The 17,925-nt window shown below is 34.4% G+C and overlaps 1 long non-coding RNA gene across 1 annotated transcript in view; it reads left to right on the top strand.

Moving 5' to 3' along the window:
- The window catches only part of LOC150098564 (uncharacterized), a 30,594-nt gene that overhangs the window by 1,323 nt on the left and 11,346 nt on the right, over window positions 1–17,925 (top strand). The window contains exon 2 of the long non-coding RNA XR_016549441.1: window positions 14,969–15,094. This is a non-coding gene — a long non-coding RNA (uncharacterized LOC150098564). The remainder of the gene's footprint in view (window positions 1–14,968; window positions 15,095–17,925) is intronic.

The raw sequence follows: 17,925 nt of genomic DNA, 5'->3' as shown, positions 1-17,925 counted from the left end.
TTATTGATAATAAACAATATTTTTTCATATTTTTTTTTTTTTTTTTACCATAATTTTGATATTTTATCCAAACACGTATACACTGTACTTATAGTGTGTGTGTGTGTGTGTGTGTATATATATATATATATTTCGAAAGCTGCAGCATCCCCACGATTTCAAGCCACGAGCCGCCACTGATGTAATGTCTCAAACACATCACTAGATGATTTCATGCGCGTAAGAATTATTGGAAAGCTTGAAGAAGGCCGCAAAATTACGGATGTTGCCAGAGAGTTTGAAATCTCACACAGCGTTGTATCCAGACTCTGGGCAGCGTTTCAAACTAATGGAATGCGTTCTAGACGTTTGCTAAGAGATCGCCCTCTATGTACCACGGATCACGAAGACAGATTTTTGGTTATAAACCACAAAAAAAAAAAAACAATCGACCCACCACGGTAGATCAGCTTGCAAGTCGGCTCCATTCAAGCACAAGATACCAATGGGCTAATAATGTATTCTTTATACGTAGATGAGAGTCGATTTAGTCTTTTCTCCGATTCTGGACAATACTTGATCTGGCGTGAAAGCAGTATTGCTTACCATCGCGAGAATGTTCTTGAAAGGGATAGATACGGCGGGGCTGAGGTTATGGTGTATGGCGGCAATGTGCTTAATAGACGCACCGAGCGACGTGCTGGAAAAAGGGACTATGATTGGTGAACGATATTACAACGAGTGTTCTTCAACATCATGTTCGATTGTTCCGTGCCAAAGAATTCTGGAGACCAAGGATATTATTCGAATCGGGTGGCCAGAACGCTCCCCAGATCTCAACTTCATAAAAGGTTTAGGACACAAAAGAGAGACGTATTGCTGCTCGAAATTCCCCTCCAGAAAACAAACAAGGTCTCATCCTTGCTCTGAAGGAGGAGACCAACTCTGACGAACTCTTGAATCATTTGGTGCTAAGCATGGTACGACGTTGTGAAAGCTGCATCGCATTTCGGGGCGGACATATTCCATATTGAAATATCTCTCCGCATAGTTTTCTGTAAGCACTGTACATTAATTCCTAAATTTTGCCAAAAACGCATTGCAATTTAATTTGTAAAAAAATTATAACACTTTTTTTGTATAATATAATTTATTGGTATGCTGGCAATAAATTTATGTCCACATTTGGTTGTAATCATGAAACGTTTTTGATATGCAGGGAAAAATGTAGTCCATCCTTAGTTTTTGGACACCAGTGTACCTAGTTTCTCCTCCGGTTTCATTTTATATACATGGTTAACACGTATGGTAATTTTTGGTTTGAAGGATCACTTCTTGGCAAAAGAATATTAACATGCCATTTGGTTGGAAAGACTTGGGTTACAATCTTGGTAAGGACGAGACTCCCGCTCCAGTGAAACTTAGTATGAGTTGAAAGTCTCATTTATTTAGGCATTTCAAATTTAACTGGTCTTTAATGGGCATTTTATTTTTGGCAGCCACCTCTATTATGGTCTTCTACACGCAGTCGTAAGGGTTTGTGCTTTGTGTCATAGATATATGTATTTTTTTGGTTATCTAAATCCAATATATTTCATCCTTTGTTGCAAGAACATCATCAGGGAGATCAGAAAAAATTAGGTTGATAGCATTCAAAATATGAGTCACGTAACATGTGCTTACTTATGTCTAACTGTTAGCTTTTTTGTAATTCAAATATAAGGATACATAACTTATTCGTTATTACTAAAAATATGAACAGCTAATCGCGATTACTTCCCAAAACTTAGAGACAGAAATACAATATAGAAATTTAGATTCCATGTATCTAGGACTAAACAGGATGAAGAAAGGCACTTGTACAGATTTTGGTTAAATATTTATACAAAGACAAACTGCAGATCGAAACTGCATGTACGTATTCATGTCTGCTGTGATGGTCCGTCCTGTTTTAACTAACATTTGCAACTTGTTTCGTATTATCATCCGTTTTTCTTGTCGATACAACCCTATCTTTAACGTGTTATACGTGGGCGTATCATCAATATTGTTTTCCAAATGTAAATACATTAACATCCCTAAGTTTTCTGCACCTCCAAGCCTATTAGTTGCAGAGCAGGTACAACGGCTCAACAAGACCTCCAGTTTTACGATCAAAATGTAGTAAGTGTTCAGCTCGATGCTGGAATTGTAAGAAAATAATAATAATATTTATTTTTACTGCTTCATATATATATATATATATATATATATATAAAAGGTTTAATGACTATTACCGAGAGAAAAGATGACAAGATATATTTAAAAAAGATACTACTAGTTTACTAGTTTCGTTACATGAACATCCTCAGGTATCACAATCAAAGAAGTATATAAAAAATTACAGAGACTTAAAATTATGCTAACAGAACAAGTATAAAAAACAGTAGCGTTTTTTATTATTATTTATTCATCATCATCATCATCAGTAACACGCTACTGTTTTTTATACTTGTTCTGTTAGCACAATTTTAAGTCTCTGTAATTTTTTATATACTTCTTTGATTGTGATACCTGAGGATGTTCATGTAACGAAACTAGTAAACTAGTAGTATCTTTTTTAAATATATCTTGTCATCTTTTCTCTCGGTAATAGTCATTAAACCTTTTTTATAATATTCCAACCGAATAAAAATGAATTTTGAAAAAAAAAAAAAAAAAAAAATATATATATATATATATATATATATATATAATATTAAAATTTCCATGATTACTATTGCTATTTTACATGTTTTTATCGAAAACAACTGCCTAGTTTTAAGTATTTTAAATAAATAAATAAATAAAAAGTATAGCTGGTCAGTTCTTTATTTTCTTTCTTTCTTTTTTATTCTTTTTTTTTTTTGGCGACGTCAACAAATTTACTTTTTGCTGAAAGTGCATCTTAAGATGAATTTATTAAAGGAAATGGGGGTGAGCGGAATTAAAGATTAAATTTCGAAGGCTCGATACGTCATTTTGAAATATTTTCTCAGCAGGAAGTTGTTGAAAATCTGGTCATTTGCCAAAATCGAAAAAAAAAAAAAAAAGTTTTTGACATGTCGAGTTGCTATGCCAACCAATTTAATGGCATTTATCCAAACTGCTTATATTTGAAGAAATAATTATTCTAATAGACCAAACTGCAGTTGTTAAAAAATAAAATAAATAAATAAAAAAATTTTAAAAAAAACTTAATTTATTCTAATTCTTAGTAACTCACAATATGCACTTTTTTTGCAACACTTCATTTATAACGTTCGCTTCAAGCGTTTTTATTAAGTAATAAATATAATAATATTTATTACTTAATAAATATTAAGTAATAAATATTATTATATTTATTACTTAATCGTGACTAGCAACTTGGCCACCTGTCGTCAACAAATGAAAAAAAAAAAAAAACTTCGAAAACATTAACAATAGCAGACGATTCAAGTAATTCTGATAAATATAGTATTTTACACACTTGTATAAATTAGAAATATATACAAATATCTATTCTGAGAATAAATTAAATAAAATAAAATAAAAACGTTTAATACCGAAGAAAACATCATAAAATTATAACACTAACATATTATTTAGGTTCTAGTGCTGCGTGTTCACGTGCACATTCTGCTCCTAACGTAGTAGAACTTGTACAAAGAAACAAGCATCACGTTACAAGCCTTTATATAAGAAAGCTAACAAAGATGTTTTGATAAACATTGACATAGGATTAGCAAACACACTTCTCGAATTACAATCGGTTATGTAGTTAAGCTGTTGGAAAACGTTCTAATACTAGATGAAATGTAGTGTAAAATGTCTTAAGTAAACAGAAGTATTGGGTTGCATTAGTGCATTACGATTATGTAAATGACTAGCAACTTGGCCACCTGTCGTCACCAAATGAAAAAAAACAAAACTTCGAAAATATTAACAACAATAGCAGACGATTCACGTAAATTTTTAATCCGTTATAAAGAAATTTTTAAAAAAAAACGTAATTAAAACTGTTTCTAGCAAAGCAGAATAATTAAAAATAAAATTAGTACGAGTACATAGAGGTTTAAAATTCTATGCGAAATGCAAATCTGGAAGTATTTATTCGAAACATTTACTTGCTACACCTCTAATTGTTCCCGTTTGAGTTTTATTCTTGATTTATTTTAGACGAAAGAGGGCACGCTAATTACAATAAAAGCTTACAGCGCTGTTTATGATAGCCTGGAAAATAATAACAGTTAAATTTTTATAGTAATTCATGTCTCCATCGTAATTAATATTTGTTTGCTCTTGTTGAATTTATTGCGCTCATTTTTAAAACTTTAAATTTCTTTTTGGAACTAGAGGGAATAATAATGTACCATTTTCAGTTATCGCCAATGTTGATTTTCCGTGACTATGCATAAATTTAACATCACGTAACTGCAACGATTACGGATTTTAAGGTTTAATATTTCGTGTGCTATTGTAATAAACAAGAAAATGGGATATTTACTTGTTCTGTATTAGTCAAGAATTCTGTAGTTGGAATATAAAAAATAAATGCTTTGATTTTATAGTAGACTTTTATATTCTGCTGCAAAGCAGTGCGAGATTCTCCCCGTATGCCAAAAAACATTCTAATAAAATAATATGAAAGTAATAAAAGATGATTGCTTTTACGGAATTAGTTGAACGATTTTTTTTAACTTATGGTTGTTGTCCGTGTTTTCCAAGACAGCCTCCAACGTTCTCTTAACTGTAATAATATCGATTGGCAGCGCGATTCTAAACTGCCAACTCACATAGAATTCCATGCAGTATCTTCGTATAATTCCGTTCACATACAGGCAGTCAGTTATTTCATGATCCATTACGTTTAAATTCCCTCTTATTCGGATCACAGCAGCTGCGTGAAGTTCCTTTACCCAGAAAATCACCATGTCCAACCCCTGACAACCTCAATTAATCTTGACTTCCTCTTGTTACCACAGAAAAAGTATTTCTGATAAATGAAAGAAGTTTTATTTAATACTTATATAAAAAGTTAATGGCAACATTAATTTAAAAAACCATATTAAAAATATTTTAGTTTTCTTTTTTATTATAACTTTTAATTCCTATTAAATTTTCCTAAACTATAAATAAAATTGCTTTTATTCTATTTAATAAAAGTACAAGAGGTTTGGTTCTGTGACTTGAAATAATTTGGAGTCGAATTAAGTCAAGTTGAGGAAGCAGAGTAAAGAAATTCATTATATAAAAATTCATTACAATGATTTTTTTTTTCTCCTAAGAACTAGAAATACGCTCGGTGACATAGATATTTTTTAGGTTATACATTTGAACGTTCCTCATAAATGAAGTCAATGAATATCTGACATTCTAAACATAAGAAGAGATATTTATATTCTTGGTACTTCTTTTGCAGATTATTGAACTGGTGACATTACTGCTAGGCCGAAATCATATCTACGATGTGATTATTCTCTTCAAGACTACTATTGCTCTTGCTTGAATTCAGTTAATAACACTGGGCCATGGTTAAATAATTTAGGCAGTTTATTCATTCAGAAGGATGTACCTCCTACCAGAGAACTTTTCTTCAGGAGAAACTACATTAGTCGGTCTTAGAGGATTGAGTCAGAATGTGCGGAAGTATGAAGGAAGCAACTGAGGCTCTGGTGCTAGAGTATTATGTGTATTAACTTTTATGGCTGGTTTGTTTCTTTTTGCATGGTGGAAAACTTCACCATGGGTGTGCATGGTGTTCGAAGACAGCAATGCCATTTGTTAGAAAGAAAATGCTAAATGTTCTTTAACATATTCTTTTAACACTTTAGCTGCCGTCTTCGAACACCGTGCTATAGGCACACCCATGGTGAATTTTTTTTGTTTTATTTAATGTGTCAAGTTGCCACTACTGCAATAGGATGTTAGCATTTTCTCTTCAAAAATATATATAATTGTTGATACATTTTTTTTTATTTGGCCACTGTAAATAATACAAACATTTCTTTAGTGTGAAAATTTTCGGAGATTGTGGGATTATATTGCTGATTAAAAGTTTCTAGTCCCTCGGGTCTAATAAGCTAGCCACTTCTTACCCTGGGGTAGGAAGCGGCCAACCTTTTAATATCTAGAGACACCAATGTTGCATTAACATCAATCGCGCAGCTAGTTGATAAGCCAGTTATCAACTTGCCACCTCTGCCAAAATATTTTAAGTATTTTCTCTTCAATGATAGAATCGAAATATCTCATAGTTGGCGTATGGATAAAGACTTCTTTTATATACACCTTGTATTTGTATCTGAAGATCTCTATAAAAAGAACGAACGTAGCTACATTTTCGCCAGCGACCATGTAGTTTTAGTCTTGGAGGTGATTACAGTAACATGTGGAATTACAGATTTGGTAATTATGACAAACTCAGGTGCTTGGAGGGGGGAGGGGGGGCTACGGGACAATAAACTACAAGGGAATGATGTTAGTAATGCATAGGAAATGGTCAAGGACCACTTGAAGGAAGGAATATTAGAAAGCATACCTAGTCAAGAGGATAAATAAAGTAAGAATTAAATAGATAAGTAACAGCATTAAACATGAATTACTAAAAAAGAAATGCTTGTGGAGGATTTCTAATAAAGGATATCAGCTCGCATATTACGAAGACATTTAAAGAGAAAGGCGATCAACACTTTCATCAGCAGTATAAAGCACAGGCAAGAAGAGTGACTGGTATGGTAAAGAAAAAAAAAGTGTACGAGATGAATTTAGCTGAGCGAGCCTAAGATAATCCGAAGAAATTTTTCGGTATGTGGTAAACAAAAGGAGGAATGACCATGGTAGAATAATTTTGATGAATACTGATGGTAGGGAGGTGACAGAAGCAGATAACATAGTTGAATGAGTGGGTAATCACTTTGCACACTCCATCATCCAGGTGGAGATATTGCAGTAATAACAGATTTGACAAGGGTTGATATTGAAACAGAGTTAGATGAAGCAAAGATATATACGATATTACAGAACATTGATGTACATACAGCTCTGGGATTAGATAAGATATCAGCTCATATATTACGGGAAAATCGTAGTGTCTTTGACCAGCTTGAGTCTCGGCTCTATTAGGATCCCAAAGGAGAGGAAAGAAGACAAAATAGTTCCGTTCCATAAAGGAGACTCCAAGACAGAAGTAGAAATGCTCAACCTATCAACATCTCAAGATTCCAGAATCGATGAATGGGAATCGGATACTATATGCGGGTCAGCATGGTTTTGTCAATGATAAATCATGCCTCATTGATTTACTCGTTTTTTATAATAATGTAACAACTGAATTGGATCAGGGGAATAGCCTGCTAGATTTTTCAAAAGCATTTGACAAAATACAGAAAAATATCGCTTAACGCGATTAATTAATCTATCAAATAATTCGCGCTAAGCGAAATCGCATTAGTCGAATACAATAAACAATAGGAATAATTTTAACTCATCCATCAGTTAGCGTAAATGTGGAAAAAAATTGCAGTATAAGCTATATTAGAGGATAAAATCATTAAAGTTAATAAAAATCAATTGCTTCAATTTTTATTGAATGTCTAAACATTTAATCGAGCTACTTTTTTACAAATAAATAAGTAAATATGTTTGAATAGTGCTCGACTTTGTCTTCTTTTCATGCAATTTGTGATAGCTGGCGATTGCTTTATCAAGATTTCATCGGATTTGAAGCTTCATTCCATAATCAGAATCAGCATCAAACAAAATTTCCTTTAGCCTACTCAATGTGATTGAGTATGCTAAGTCATAACATTCTTGAAACCCCTGGAGAACAGGGAATGAATGGGAATCGAGGAAGATCCAGTTCGTTAACTCCAAGTTTTTGTTTTTTTTCCTATTATGCTGATTTCTTCAATTGTTAGATCTTGGATTTTATGCACAATAAACTAACATAGACTTCAGTTTAAAAGTTGCCTCCTAATAAAAGCGTAAGACGCTCTTTAGATACTTATCCTAGTTGAGATGCTTCCGTTTTAGCCAGGAAAGTTTTTGTTCGCATACACTTCCAAAAGATACCAGTTTCGTCGACGTTGAATATTTGCCGATCGCCATAATCACCCTCCTGAATTATCCTTTGCAATTCTTCAGGAAACTTGGCCACAGAATCTTTATCAACACTGGAAAATTCTTCAGTTATTCTTACGTTATGCAGTCCAGTTCGATTTTTAAAACGGTCAAACCATCCTAAATTCGCAGCAAAGCTTTCACATTCCTCTTGAAATTTGGCCTCTTTCGATGAGGTAAAAATATTGAGAGCTTTTGTCTGACTAGTCCCTATACTAAGAGGTATTCTTTATTGGTGATAATCCTCAATCGAGAGTGATAGAAAACCCATCTCGATCATTAAATGGCTTCTATTTCGGATGATCTGCATGCTTAAAGAAGCAGTGGCAACCTTTCCTTGTTCTTTGTATTCTTTGCTCTTATTTAATATAGTCCAAACTGTAGACTCGCTGTATGCCAGGTCTCACACAATTATTGTATTGCTAGCGCCCCTGTCATGTTTCTTAATGATTCCCAGCTTTTCCGCTCGCTGCAGATTGGCGACAAAAAGTTTAGAATAACGTAAAAAAATCGCGTTTACTGATATTAATCACTCGCTTAAAGCGGGAAATAGGATCATTTCACTCGATCGTGCTAACTGATTATCGTGCATATCAAATTCGCGTTAAGCGAGGTTTTTCTGTACCTCGCAGAAGTGTGTTATATAAATTGGAGCAAATGGGTTTCGATATAAAGCTGGTGAGGTGAATAAAAGAGTGGTTAATGGGTAGACATCAAAGAGTGTATGGTGGAGTGGAATTCAGGATTAGACGCATGACTGGCGATGTGGCACAGGGCACTTTACTGGAGAAAATGCTATTTAACTTGTATATTAATGATATAAAAATAATTTTAGGGGAAATATTTAGTTACTTGTTGATGATGTGCAACTGGCTATAGCAATAGATAAGGATGATGTGAAGATTTTGCAGGACGACAGATATAGACTGGCAGTATGGTCAGAGGAGAATGGTTATCTGTGGCAAAGTGCAAAGCTATGCATTCTGGGATGAAAAGATCACTAGCTGTGTGCTACATTAATAGAAATGAACTGCATGAAATTACGGAGGCTAAGGATTTGGGTGTGCTAGTGGACTCCGGCGGGCGGCCATATTGCGAAAGGGACTAAAGTATCTCGTAAAATTATCTGGTTATTGAAGAACACACCAACAAACATAGATAAGGAGGCCATCGAGTCTCTTCATAAGTTTTTATATAGCCCAATCTTGAATATTGTGAGCAAATCTGGATCTGATGACCTGCGTTACTTCAAGATGTAGAAGAGGTGGAAAAGATCCAGTAGCGAGTGATCAAGATGGTGGCAGGTCTACGGAAAGCTCCTTATGAGGAGAGATTGAAGATTTGTGACAAAACTTGGATGATAGGAGAAAAAGGAGGATACGAGAGACACATACGTTGCTAAAAGGTTGTTATAAGATTGATTCAGATGAACGTTTTCTGTACACGTCTGGTGTGGGGAGAACTAGGGGGTCATTTTTGGAAATTAAGAAAGAGTATAATTAGCAAATGGCTAGATGTCTTGTATGGGCAGTGGTGAATGATTCAATAGGTTTCCAGAGTCAATTGTAGGTGCAGATTGGGTGAATGAGTTCAAAAAAAAGCATGACACGTATTGTGTAAAAGATGGTTACTACAGTATTTGGTTTTCGGAATGTTAGTGGACCTCCTGCGATGAGTCTACAGACTCTATGGAGGTGTCCGTAAGAATAATAATATACGCCATCTACGATATATCTCGTCCAAAGTTGTGTACGGGTTTCTGAAAACAAAAATTCGATCAAACCTAAAAAAATAAATAAACGACTTATGTTATATGCTTGTTTATGTTAGTAGGATCTTGATGCTGCTCGCTTCTAATAGACTAGATGCTTCCTTTCCCAGTGGGTCTAGAAACTTTGAACCAGACATGTAAACACAAGCTCTAAAACATGTCAGAACATTTCCGGCGTTGCAATTTTTGTATTTAATTAATATATATGTATATATATATATCGTAGTGAAAGGGAAGAATTATGTTACGACTGTGTGAGAATAAAATGTGGGATGATGTCTGAACTAAAGCATTTTACATAACCGGAAGATTTTTCTGCTCTTTTCCAAATTTAAAGATTCTTTCTCTTATTTTTAAATTCCAAGGATATATTAAAGCAATATAAGTCAGCGAATGGATCATTAGCGTTTTTCTTTTAAAAATAAATGGATATTATTTGATGAATACTAGCTTATCTTTCATTGATTAGAATTTAATTTGACACTTGACAGCCCCGACTAGATTAATTTTTCATAAATTTTCTAAGTCTAGGATTTCAGATTCTTATGATAGTGACAGTTTAAAGACTGGATACTTGTAGGATGATGTCCCGTAATTTAAAAAAAGTGTACTCTAGTACCAAATAAAAATAGGAATATAAGTTTGATAAAGAAAAGCCGCCTGGTTAACAGCGGTTAGCTTATCAGCTCTCCAGCCAAAAGGTTGCGGGTTTGAATCCTGCCATTAGCATGGATGTTTTTGATTGTCTGTGAATATATACTAGTGGTGGTCGGTGGTAGATGGCGTTGGTATAGATGATGAATGTAGTTGGTGGAGACGGAGAGTTGTGGATTAGGTACCCTCCCTGGAGGAGTCTTTGGACTCCCTGGAAGTGCTATGTAATAATATATAATTTTATAATAAATAACAAAGCTATATTAACATTTGAACACAATTTACACTATCTGAAACTCACAAAAACATAAGAAATGTATAATATTTACTTCACAAGCACTATTTAAAAGGCACTAATGTTTTTAAAATAAAAGAATCATCTGAATCAACTTGATAATTTTGAGACAAATCATGCAATAGCTTAACGCTACTTTTACAGTTTATTATAAATACTGATGGGGTGCTTAAGGTTCAAAGCTCTATAACGGAGTGGAGACCTCCACATAGCGTTTAAAGGAATGCAGAGAACCGACCAGGACTTCTGACCTAATGTCTAATCCTCACCTTCTCGTGGTGCACCCTGTTAGGTATCTACCTGGATAGTGAACGAACTAGGATGGGCTGGCAATTTGGGATTTAGCCAACCAAATTGTATTCTTATTAGCTTAAACCATAATATCAAATGATGGTTATATATATATATATATATCCTGACTTGTAAGTTGCTTTGATTCTCTGGTTAGTTTATTTGTTTTAAGGGATGGAACTCCGAACAGAGGAAAAGCCCTCCACTTTAATTTCAAACCTGTTAAATAATTACCGGCCTTATTGGCTGAGTGGATGCCATACTCATTCTCCAACAATCAGGCTGTGGAGGTAGAATCCTGCTATAGGCATAGATGTTTGCGATTGTCTTATTAATTATCTGTGGAAAATACGTATCCATACCCATACGGCATCCAGGAGATGGCAATGTGATCCCTCCTTCCTCCAAAATATACGAGACAGGAGGAGATTAGAACATGACAACTAAATTAAATGATTTTTATAAATTAGTATGCATTACTATGATAACATCCTTCGCATTCTAGACGCCGTTTGAATTTAGGTCCCTCCAACCCAAGGGAACGTTCTTTACCAAAGGCGTTTCTGGAGAAGTTTACCGTGATGGTTGGTGACAAAAAAGAGTTGAGAAGAATTTCAAATTAGAAAAATGGTTCTGTGTACTTTATAAATTCAGAATAATGGAGCAGTCTGTTTTATAAATCCTAAATTATATATTTTATTATTCATTTATTTTCTATTTTATTATTATTTCAGAGTGAACATGGAGTCCCTCAATCTCCAATTCACAATCCCTCATTTCACAATCTCCCCATATAAAGCGAAATATTCCTATATTTTTAATCCATAATTTTGATTTATTGTCTTTTATCGTTTTAATTTATTTATATTTTAGTCCTGCCATCTTAGCTTCTAAAATATTTGTTGGTTCCATGCCTTTAGATAATTTTCAATCTTAATAGTACTATTTCGGTGTCATTTTCAAATTCAATATCAAATGTAGCATCATCTTTGCCTCCGAAAATTCAATTATGTTCTATCTTTCCACTTTTCCCTAATATTAAAATTCAAACGAATAACTATTTCATTTTAGTAATTTCGATTTTATAAATCCTTTTATTCTAGCTAAATAAGTTGTACTATATTTTTATATCGAAATTATGCAGTGATTTTTGCCTCATATATCCACAAATAAATATTGTACATCAAGAATTGGAGAAAGAAAAAAAATTAAATAAAATCTTCTTTAAGCAAATTGTATATTTCTATATATAGTTCGCCCACCATTAGAGGTCCTTCGACACTTCTGCGCATGTCAGAAAAAGGAGAATCCATTCCAATAATAGGTAATCAGTCTGTCTTCTGGGATGTGTTTGTTTATTATTACAGGTCGGAAAATTTAGCTTTTCTTTTACGAACATTGTAGATTTTAAAGTGTAACTATTTTGCTTGTATAACAGTTGGAAAAATGTACGTAGAGTATTAACAAAATTAAAAAAGGTATAGCATAAAACAGAAATTTAACTAAGTTTATTTTTAAGAAAGTTTTCTATAAAATAAAAATAATTATACAGAAAAACAGGAATTTTTTTCAAATGAACTTAGATATTCTAAACTTACAGTTGAGAGAACTGAGTCACTTTAATGTCCTAAACCGATTAATTATTTATGACTTGTTGTGACTCTTTTAACAAACCCATGCAAAAAAAAGGTTGGAAAAAAATACCATTATCATATCCTTTTAATCTTCATAGTCATCTGAATCGGTGTCCGAACCGCCATCACTTTCACTTAAACTGATCACCAAAGGTTCGCATAATTCTTCGATAATTCCGTCTCTGTCCCAATACATATTTTCCAATGAGGTGACATGAGAGCAATATTTTCCCAAGTTTTGAACTGTAACACTTTCAATCGCCTGTTCTGATATGGTGGTAGCCTCAAAGCTAGAAATCCATACTCTTTGAGCATCTTGTCGAATTTAAATAGTTTAGTTGTGCGAGTTTCTTTTGACCAAATTAAGCAATTCAATTTTTCGCATATCTGGGGAATGAGAAATGTTATTTGCAGAGAGCCAATCCATAAGAACTTTCTTCTTATTAGACCAATTTGGAACTTTGTTTGATAGAATAGAGTGATATGAAGCGTTATCAATTATAACAACAGCATTTTTAGGAAGGTTTGGAATCAGTTTTTCTTCTGCCCACTTTTCGAAGATCGTAGAATTCATTTGCCTATGGTAATTGGCTTTGTATAGTAAGTTTGAATTCTGTAAAAAACCCATTTCTCCACCCGCACACAAAATTATTATGCGCCGCGAGGCATTTCCGGTTTGTAGTACTGCACATTCTTCTTTAGACTGCCAACATTTTCCATGAGTTAAATTACTATCAATCCAAGTTTCATCTAGATACACAATCGGTCTTTTCTCCTCCCTGAAACGTCTCATTGCTCTCAAATACTGCGTTCTACATAAAACAATGTCACTTCGCTCCATGATAAGTTTCCTTTTATTCTGGGACTTTTAAAAACAAAATCCGATTTCATGAAGTATTTTCCTTAAAGTTTCTCTTTCTAAGGAAAATTAATTTTTTCTTTAAGCACAGAAATCAATTTCGGAACAGTTGGCACTCTTTTCTCGACCACGTAAAATTCGTGAATAGTTCTTCTTATAACGTCTACATCAAAATCATTCAAAGCTACGGTTTCGATGGTTTTCTTTACTCTGGCGCTTTTTTTTTTTTAAGGAGATTTAAATTTTGGCTTACCTTCACCTTTAGATTCCCTACGAATTCTTTTAACAGTCGATCCCGATACCCCCGCAATTGCACTTGCACGTTTTATGATTTGAGAAAGGGGAACAAGGAGACGATTCTTTTTTCGCAGAATGTCAGCACATTATTCAGTATTCTTTTGCAAGAGCTAGTGAAACGTTTAACAACAGACCTTGTTGACTGTACTGGATCCATCATACAAATTAATAATAAAAAAAAATGCAAAAAAGCGACAACAGAAATCAAGCTAGTACTAGTACAGTGACAACAAGAAAGCACGTGATTTCGCATGTTGGCGATCAATTCGTACATCCTTCATTTCTTTCTCCCCTTCAGCATGAATCGACTATTCTTGGCAAAATGCCAAGGAGAGATCTACAAATGGTGGGAGAACTATAACTATATTTATATAGTTATATAGAAATTTTAACTATATTTCGCTATAGCTACAATTCCATCTTATTTTAAAATCGATGCACATTTCTGCTCATAGAGGACGCTGCGTTGCGTTGAGATCATAAAAGGCTCAGTGCACGTTACTGTATCGCTTTTGATTGACAGCTAATGGTTTTATATGGTCCGATTCAATACAGTAAGACTTTTAATCACATCATCTCCATTATATTGTAAACCATACAATAATGGAATCTTTGTACAGAGCTTTATATTACCAGAACATCTGTTTGTTTAAATCTAGAGAATCTAGTTGCATTTGTTTCTAGAAGTTGTGTAAACATGTTATGCTATTCGAACACATGTACCTGTTTAGATAGCAAACAGCACACGACGTTCGTATAACAGATGTTTCCATAAAAGATGTTGTCAAAGGATTTGAGTGGACAAACATAACATGATTGACGTCTGAGTTTCAATATCTACGATCCATCTCACTGAACTGACTGCTTATAACAGTTCGCGTATTTTGCGAAGAAAACAAAGAAAACTTTCGCTATAATATTAGAAATAATAACATTGTAATCTGTGTTGACAAACGTTTTATATAGTTTATTTCTGTTCGTGAAATAATCTGCCTAATTTAAAACTTTATATAGTTAGATTTTAAATAAAAGAGTTACCACTAATTACAGATAGTTTGTTATTGCAGAAAGAAGCTGGATTTAGAAGGGTCGAAATTGCATTGATGATGTATTCGCACCAGGGCCGGTTTTATCATTAGGAGAACCTCGGCAATCGCCTAGGGGCGCTAAGACTTCGGTGTACTTGTGCTTGTGTGAGTATAGCAAATATATATAGATAGACAATAGGGGAGCCCTAAATTTTCTTTGCCTAGGGGTATCAGATACTCCCGGACCGGCTCTGATTCGCACTAAAAGTAATCATAGACAAAAGACGTGAATTTAATTTTTGGACTCACTGGCATTTATAGGGTATCCGGAGAGTTCATCGGAAAGACAATTAATCGAAAGACAATTCATCGAAAAGGCAATTAATCGAATGATCAATTCATCAAACGATAATTCGTCGAAAATGCAAATACCGAAAATCAAATACCGAATCTGATTCAGATTCGCTATTTGAAACAAGAAAATGTTCGACTTTTACAAGAAAATGTCGAACCGTTCCAGTTTTCAGTTCAGCTATATTCGGGGCAACAAAGAAATCACGTGTCCAAATTGTGTTTTACAATAACTCTCTGATTTAGCGGAATTCGTAGAAGTTGTTGGTACAAGAAGCTGTCTGCACGGTTCAGTTTTTGTTCTAAATGGATCACTTTTATCATAACATTTTCGAAAAAAAGTTTCGAAATGTTATTAGCAATTCCACTTGGTTGGATCAGTTTAATGAAATTTTACTTAAAATTTTCGATGAATTGCATTATCGACGAATTGTCGTTCGATTAATTGTCTTTCGATTAACTGTTTTTTCGATGAATTTTCATGGAAAACCCATTTATAGATTATGAAAAAGCCTTTGACTGAGTTAACAGACAAAAATTATGGAATACGATAGAAGACCCAGGCTATTCAAAAACAGTTGTTAAATGCACTTATGAGCCTGTTTAGCAATACAACTGCAAGTCTATATATCAACGAATTCATAACAGAAAAAATAGAAACTAATCACGGAGTTCAACAAGGATGTAGCCTTTCTCCTACCTTATTTAACATTGTGATATAAGATTTGATAGAGATAATAAATTACCCTTTTTACAAATTCGGGGATGGGATGATTTTGAGCTTTAAGCTATCCCTTTGTGGGCAGTGAGGTTGGCTGTGTTCAGTTGGGAAAGTCGCAGAACGCAAAACATTGCTGGTTTGATGGGTGAAGCACTGATGCTTTTCATATTCCCCTTTGTCTGTGAGGGAGGTTCTTTGAGTGGAGTGTTATTAGCTCTAGGTTCGTCCTGTGAGGGCATTGAGATTAGCTGCATTCAGCTGAGCGTAAGATTGATTTGGGTCTTTTGTATTTGCAGAAATCTGCTTCATTCTAGTCTGAAGCTTGTTTGATCAGTAGATTTGGATGATTACCTGCCTTGATGAAGAACTTTTCTGCTAGATCGTGGTGAAGCGAGGAGATATAAGGAATGTTGACTTCTCTGTGAATCTGGGAGTTTCTTATGAACCATGGGGCATCCAGAATCATCCTCAGGCATTTGTTCTGTATCCTCTGCAGTTTTTGAATATTGGTATTCGAGGTATGGCTCCAAGGAGATGCGTAAGTGATGACTGGGAGTATTACCATCTTATATAAGTAGTTTGTTACGTACATCCAGCTTGCTTCTGCTGTTGATCATGGGGTAGAGTTGCGCGATATCTTCGAGCCAATGTGTTTTATGTGATTGCTGAATTGAAGTTTTTTGTCAAGTATTACGCCTAGGTATTTAACTTCGGTCTGCCAGGAAGCATGACTCCTAATAGGAGTATGTCCTTTTTGTTCCGGACCTTCTTTTTGGAAAACATTATAGCTGAACTTTTTAGAGGGTTTACTTGAATCCTCCAGTCCATCATCCACTTTTCTAGTATGTGAATACTGCTTTGGAGTCTATTGATTTCCAGTCGGGGATTGAGTGATCTTGATTTCGGGGGATATCAACTATGTAGATTGAAAATAAAAGGGGGGCCAAGAGAGAGCCCTGAGGCATATCAGTCAGGATTTTGTGTCTAGTTGACGCAATTTCATTTATTTTGACTTGCATAAATCTGTCTTTGAAGTATGCATCTATTATATTTATTAGCTTAATTGGTAGGTTGAATTCTATAAGTTTATATAGCAGACCCTGATGTCTCACCTTGTCAAAAGCCTTTGCAACATCTATGAAGACTGCAGCCTGATGGAAGTTCCAGTTGTAGCCTTTTGTGGGGGTTTAGCTCAACCAGTCTGTGTATCTGTTTTATAATGTTATGGTCTTTACCGAATTGCAAATTGCTCATTTGGAATGATTCCAAATTTGTCCCTTTCGGATTGAAGCCTTGTGAGTGTAACTTTTTCAGCGACCTTACCAAACAGGGTAGAAGACTGATAGGTCTGTAGCTTTCTGGGAGTTGGGGGTTCTTTCCAATATTTTTGATAGGGATGATGTCGGCAGTCTTCCAGGTTGTGCGAAAGTGCTGAAATCTGAAAGTAGCATTCATTATGTTGAGTAAACGAATTATAGCTTTTCTGGGTAGTAATTTGATTATTGTGTTGGTGATGTCATCTGGATCTGGAGCCTTTTTGTTGTTCAGATGGGCTATAATACTTGCTTTTTCTGCTGGAGAAGTAGGTGTGATAGGTTCTGAATTATCCTTTTGTTGTCTTAAGACTTACTTGACACGGCGGTGAATTTTGTAGATAACATTGATGTTTAAATTTTCATAAGAGGGGTTACATTGTGTTTCCAAGTTGTCTATTAGAGCTTCAGCCTTTTCTTTTTCTGTGTGGGCTATTCTTGGTCTGTATTGGGGATATAAGTTACCTTTTAGTGCGAAAAGATCTCAAGAATTTCCAGATGGAGTCGTCCTCTGGGTTTAAATTGGTCAGTCTGGTTTCCTAATCAAGGTTTCGGTGCTTTTGAAGAGCTTCACGGACTTGCCGATTTAATCTCTTCAGTATTGTTTTATC

This window comes from Typopeltis vanoorti, chromosome 15 (assembly GCF_054136105.1).
Source record: "Typopeltis vanoorti isolate ZY-2024b chromosome 15, IOZ_Tvanoo_1.0, whole genome shotgun sequence".
NCBI lineage: Eukaryota > Metazoa > Arthropoda > Arachnida > Uropygi > Thelyphonidae > Typopeltis > Typopeltis vanoorti.
The sequence above is the reverse complement of the archived record's forward strand: the minus strand, read 5'-3'. Positions and strand labels throughout refer to the sequence as shown.